The sequence below is a fragment of the Gossypium hirsutum genome, chromosome A07, assembly GCF_007990345.1.
Source record: "Gossypium hirsutum isolate 1008001.06 chromosome A07, Gossypium_hirsutum_v2.1, whole genome shotgun sequence".
Classification (NCBI taxonomy): domain Eukaryota; kingdom Viridiplantae; phylum Streptophyta; class Magnoliopsida; order Malvales; family Malvaceae; genus Gossypium; species Gossypium hirsutum.
Window position 1 is genome coordinate 46,694,819 of NC_053430.1, and position 6,517 is coordinate 46,701,335.

Genomic DNA, 6,517 nt, shown 5'->3' on the forward strand with positions numbered 1-6,517 from the left:
AATGGTCTAATTACCATATAAGGACCTTTAATTTTGAATTTCATAGCTATTTAATCCTTATAGCTACTAGAATTCAACTTTTGCATTTTATGCGATTTAGTCCTTCTCGTAATTAAGCACATAATCAATAAAATTTTCTTATCAAAATTTTCACATGACACTTCTAACATAACACGGACCATATAATAAAATAAAAATAATTTTTTATTTTCAGATTGGATTTGTGGTCCCGAAACCACTGTTCCAATTTCACTGAAGAATGGGCTATTACATGGGACATTTAAATCAAAACCTAAACATAATGAGTACCAAAAATTATTAATAAAGTGATCGCCCAAAGAAAAACTTATTAATAAAGCGAAATAGTGCAAGATCTCGCACAAATCTACACTTTGCACAGATGAAAGTTGTTGAATGATCAGCTTGGTTAATTACTCAAATAAGAATGTCTAAATTAGATCCAAAAAGAGGGAAATATCCAAAAAATTAAAATATTAGGGGCGGCAACTGAAGAGAAATGGCGGTCCCAAAACAATGGTATTCTAAGAGGGTGGCAACATCACTTAAGACAACAGAAAAGGCAAATCTAGGGCGACACAAGGAGGGATCTTTTGAAAGCCAAAAAGAAAAAATCTTGGGGCTTTAATTATGATTTATTGACTATAAAAATAGCGCCAAAAATTGACACAGAAAGCAGAACATGAGAGAAAGAAAAATAGGACTTACCAACACTAATCCGAACAAGGGAGAGGGGGTGGGGGTGAATAATTAGGGGGATGATATGGGTGGCTTAGGGATGGATTTAGGGAAGAAAAAATATTGGATTAATGGGTAAAAATAACCTACAAAGTGGCTGGGTAAAGCCTTAGCAAAAAGGGGTGGCACAACAATGGTGAAATCCTAGAGAAATGAAGAATCTAGTGAGAAAAATGAGAGAGGAGAAGAGAGGAGTGGCTAGGGTTGAAAAAAAATGACTTAAGGTTGACAATAAATGAAAAGTGGTATTTACACCTAGGTTACTAGGCTTGGGTGGCACAAAAATAGGGGGAAGGAGAAAAATTAGCAAAATTAAGTTATTTTGTAAGAAAAGGGAATCAAACTCAAGTCCTTGAACTAATTGCATTATCTCCTTATTTTCTTTTAACCACTAAGTCAATTAATCATCCTTGAAGCAATTTTACAACCTTTAAACAAAAAATTTAGGATGTTATAGGTATGCTTGTTCTTAGTTTTTGATATGGTTAGGAAATGGTTAAACTTGGATGAAATGCTTGGCATTTGTGTTAGTTGATAATTGTTGTATATGAAATTATTGTACCGAGTTGTTTCATGGATTTAGTAAGTTTTGTTATATGTACCAAAGTAATGGTATGGTTGAGTTTTGAGTACGATTTACTTTCGTAAAAGTTAAGGCATGCTTTGGGTTGTTAGAAAGATAAGGTTGGAAAAAGTATTATGGTAAAATGTACATTGGTGTTCATATATGCTTATATAAATGGTTAAGTTGTATTTTTTAATTTGTTGTGATGGTGTCAAATGACATATTGGTTAGGCACTTTGGAATGATATTTTAATTGATGTTTTGGTACATTTTAATGTGGTTTAAGGAATGATATAAATTGCATATGTGGTATATGAAAGTTTGTGGTTTATAACTTGCGTTGTAGGGTACATAAAAGTGAACACAGTTTGACACACGATCGTGTTCCTCACATAAGCATGTGGCACGGTTGTGTGCTCTAAATGATCTAAGTGTAGGTTGTTTGACACAACCACAGCTAATTACACAGCATGGCGACACGACCGTGTGACCTTGTATTACACGACATTAGCCTTATATATGGTTAAAGTATACCAATTGTGGTTCGGCTCTGCATGGCCTCAGCATATCACACAGCTTGGCCACATGGCCATGTGACCCTGTTTTGCATTTTTTGGCCACACTTTTTTGAAATCTTTCAACTTAGTCCCTATTTTGTTCTAAACTATTTTAGAGCTTCCATAAACTCTATTTAACCCCAATATTGTATGAATGACATGTTTTTTATTATGTGATTGATGATTAAAGAGCATTTAGAGAAATTTGAATTGATATAACATGATTTTTTTTGTTATGTGAGGTAGCATCCCGTAACCCTAATCCAGTGACGGAGAGGGGTAAGGGTGTTTCAGAAATCGTCTTTTCAGAGTGATATGTGTATTAAAAGCTAAAGCAAGGAAGGGGTCCATGAACAGTCTATGCAAAGCATGCAAGTGTTACAGAAACTTACTGTACATGAATAGTGCTTAGATGAATAGGTATCTATGTGATTTTTGCTTAACAGTGAAAAGTATCCGCATGTGAACTAAATTTGGTTGTGGTATGAAATTTTCTATGTTTGTGATTAGACATAACTAATATTCGCATGAAAATTGAAGTTACTGGTGACTGCATTTAGCGGGGAATAGTGTCTACCAATGTACCCTAATTATTTCGTGTTATGAAATCACCAATGGATTGTACATAACTATATTGGTGTCTCCATGTGTAAATTATTGGTATTAATAAGTGTTGTTGTAAGATCCCCTAACCCGTCTCTGTCGCCGAATTAGGGTTACATAGCATTACCATAAAAATCAAAACATTTAATTTCAAAACAAAAACAATTATGCAACTTAATATAATCATAGTAAAAATACTCTTACGAGCCTTAAACTGAGCCATCGGTGCCTTAAAAATAACTTGGGAACAATCAGGGATCAATAGGGATCAATTTGAATCAAAACGTAAATTTTTTGAAAAACTTGAAAACAAAGAAACAGGGGTCATACGGCTGTGTGGCTAGGTCGAGTGACATAGCCCAGACCATGTGGACATTTGAAGTCTGGACACATGGCCATGTCCCAGCCCGTGTGTCCACCTGTGTGGGTATTCAAAATAGGGTCACACGGCCGTGTCACATGTCGTGTGTCAGATCGTGTGTGCATTTGATGTTAAGTCACATGGTCATGTCACAAGCCATGTCTTAGACCGTGTAGCATACTGACTTGAAGCACACAGTCGTGTAGGGTGACTGTGTGTGGCACACGGACGTGTGATAGCCTGTGTCCCTGGCCATGTGTAGCATAATTTGCCCTTAAAACGAACCAAAACTGTAACACCCCTCACTCGTATTCAACTCAGGAATAAGGTTACGGAGTATTATCAAACTTACAACACTTTTAAACACACATTTCATATACAATTTATCAATTCAAATATAATTAATCATAACCAACTATGGTGTCCCTTAATCAAGCCTACGAGGCCTTAAACATGCATTAGAAAAGGTTCGAGATTAAACTTATAACTCGGGAAACTTTTCCACACTAAGAAAGTTTTTTTCTCAAAACAAGGGACAAACGCCTGTGTGGCCAGGCCGTGTGTCTCACACAGCCACCAGACACGCCCGTGGCACAGGCTGTCTGAACATTCGAAATGGGAGCACATGGCCGTGTCCCAGTTCGTGTCCTACCCCATGTCCAAACAAGTGAGGTTACTGACTTGGGTCACACGGCCAACCACATGCCCGTGTGTCTAGCCTGTGTGCCCTTCGAAATGGCCACACACGCCCGTGTGCCAGGCTGTGTGCTAGGTCATGCCAAAACTGTAGGATATACTGAATTATGCAACACAGCCAAGTCACACGCCCGTGTGCTAGGCCGTGTGCCAATTAGGAGGTATACTGACTTGTGCCACACGGCCAGTCACAGGCCCGTGCCCTAGGTCGTGTGGAGCATACTAACTTTATTTCAATTTTAATACTAGGGGACACACGGTCATGTAACATAACCATGTGTTACACACGGCTAAGACACACGCCCGTGTCTCTGCCCATGTAGACAAAAATAGGCTATTTACTAAGCCAATTTACCACCCACAATTATGCTCATTGAAACAACCAAAATGGTACCAATCCATAGTATAAATAAACATCCAATTTAGCCACAATCAAGGCTAATTCACACCATTTCCAACACTAGCAACCAATATGCTTATATCTCAAGTTTTACTCAACCAAAACATACTAAAATATATATATCAATCAACTAGTTAAACCTTTACCTAACATATCTCATTTTTGTACCAATACACAAGCATGATACCAATTCTACAACCCTCATAATATGGTCATTCACATATCCATCCATGAACTCAAAATCAACCATATATGCACATATGAGTACATAACTAAATCCACCAAATTAAGACAAATCTCATGGTTATATTTACAAACCAAATATATACATTTACAAGCCATTATAAATGATCGAAATCATTATAAATCCATAATCAAAATGACTCAAGATACCTATACATGCCATATGACTAAACCATTAGTTCAAAAGTACCAAAGTGATGGTTGGATAGTGTGACGATGTCTCCGATGATCCCTGAATCCGAGCTAGCTTTGAATTCACTATAAAAACACTAGCAACATGTTTGGTTCAGTGTATTACCTAATACAATACAGGCCGAATACGCGCGTATTACATGACGCCTCTAATCCGGCGTTTGGTTCGCTGTAATAGGCATTACGGGCGTAAACCAATCCCGACCTAATCCCCTTTTTCGCTGCTTTTGTAATCCCTTCCCAAATCCCTGTAATACCTATTACGTCCGCCTTCCGTCCCCTGCTCTCTGTTTTACCCTCCCTCCCTACCCGACCCTCTCCTATTCTGTCCTCAAAATTTCTCCTTCCATCTCCCACCGTTTTTGTTTATTATTCTGTCCTCATCATTTCTTCAGTCTCTGTCTCCTCCCATTTCCTCCCAACCCTATCTGCAACTCTCTACTGCTCTTCAATATTTTCACAAAATTGGAAATACCTGATAGCTGAATCCATTGAAAAAAGAGTGAAGCGTTTTTCGGGTCATCATCTTTAATCCAATATCGGGTGAGTTTTATTTCGGACCGAAATTAATCTGCCAATTCTTTTGTTCGATAATCTTTTATCAAATATTTTTGCATGGTTATGAATCTTTAGTCTTCAGTAGTTTCTGTTGAAATTGCTATTTTATTTTATGAAATTGTTGCTGATTTCATTGGAATTATTGTATAATTGCACTTGTGGCTTTTTATTCTTCAGTAGTTTAATGCTGATTTCATGGTTATGAATCTTTTACTCTTCTGTAGTTTTAGTTAACGAAAGTTTTTCTGGGTTTAATATCCCTTGCTTTCTGATGGTGATTTCATATAAATTATGTGCGGTGTAATTTATAAATCCTGATTTTTGAAAGAGCAACATCAAAAAGTTTAAAGCATATACTTCTTTCAGTAAATCATATTTCCATTTTCGTATGACAAATTTTACATTTTGCTGTATAAAATTCATTACAAGATGAAGAAAAGTTTGGAGCTTTTGTTCTATATTCTTAGGTTCCAAGATTAACTAGAAGCAGCAACAGGGTTTTTGGATTAGTTTATCTTATTTCTCATTTTGTTTCTTCCAACTAAGCTTGTCTTTGTTTCTAAGTTTAGCTTCGGTGTATTGGTATTATAGGGAAGAATTTGGATGACAAGGGCGTCGAGGCTGCGGTCTTCAGTTTGGAAAGTCAGCCATAAGCATCCAGGTTCACCTCTGTAAATGTTAGTATCTTCATCACCTTGTAAGTGATAATTTCCTAATTGTTTGAAATTTGCTGTTTGCTGTGGTGGGTCTTTTATCAGGTTATAATGCGAGTGATTCAGATTCGGATGAAATCAAGGGTGATTCTTGAGTTTAACATACTTGGTCTCTGCATTTCGAACATTTAGAATCGTGAGTGCCTTATTGCTCTGCTCTGATCTTCGTTTCATTAATTTGTGTTCTTCACTGCTGTGAATGTTGTATAAGAATAATCCTATAAGATTTAGAGGTGTGAGTGCCTCATTGCTCGACTTTGGTCTTCATTTGTGTAGCTCACATTTTTCACTGCGCTGAAGATTGTATAAAGAATAGTCATAAGTTCTGTTGCTGTTAGTTTGGTTACACAATTAAGTCTCTATCCCTGACTTTTGGGTGTGTATTTGACCAGAGAGTGCTGAAGTTGCACATTTTATATTCTTAGGTTTAGGACTCGGTCCTGTTATGTAAGCATTGAGCATGGATAATTTATAATCTAGTTATTTCATATTATTTGCTACAAATTCACCCAAATCTGCACATGTTCTGTGATGAAACTATTTATATCGTAGGTTTGGACTATGGTCAGTCTAGACTATTTTCGTACCTAAATTCATATTCTTCTGTTAGATGATGTTTGTTTTATGTCATTCGGGGACGTTGGTTCTTGTGCTTGAGCCAGCCATGGATTAACTGTTATTTTTCCCCTTATCCCACTCATAGGACACTTTACTAGGCCTGATATGAATAGCACTTGTTTAATGGGATTTACTTGACTAAAGATGAATGGCAAGAGCCTCCATTACTTGACTTGTTTAATGAGCAAACATCTATCCTCATTCTAATTCCTTTTGAGGAATGTAGGGAAAGGGGAATGATGGGTTTTAATTGTG

At 36.9% G+C, this 6,517-nt stretch overlaps 1 long non-coding RNA gene across 1 annotated transcript; it reads left to right on the forward strand.

The window, feature by feature from the left end:
• The first annotated feature begins 5,346 nt into the window (after nucleotides 1-5,346).
• Nucleotides 5,347-5,988, forward strand: LOC121231875 (uncharacterized). Its single transcript, XR_005930014.1, has 2 exons — nucleotides 5,347-5,592; nucleotides 5,690-5,988. It is a non-coding gene; the product is annotated as an uncharacterized lncRNA (long non-coding RNA).
• The last annotated feature ends 529 nt before the right edge of the window (nucleotides 5,989-6,517 follow it).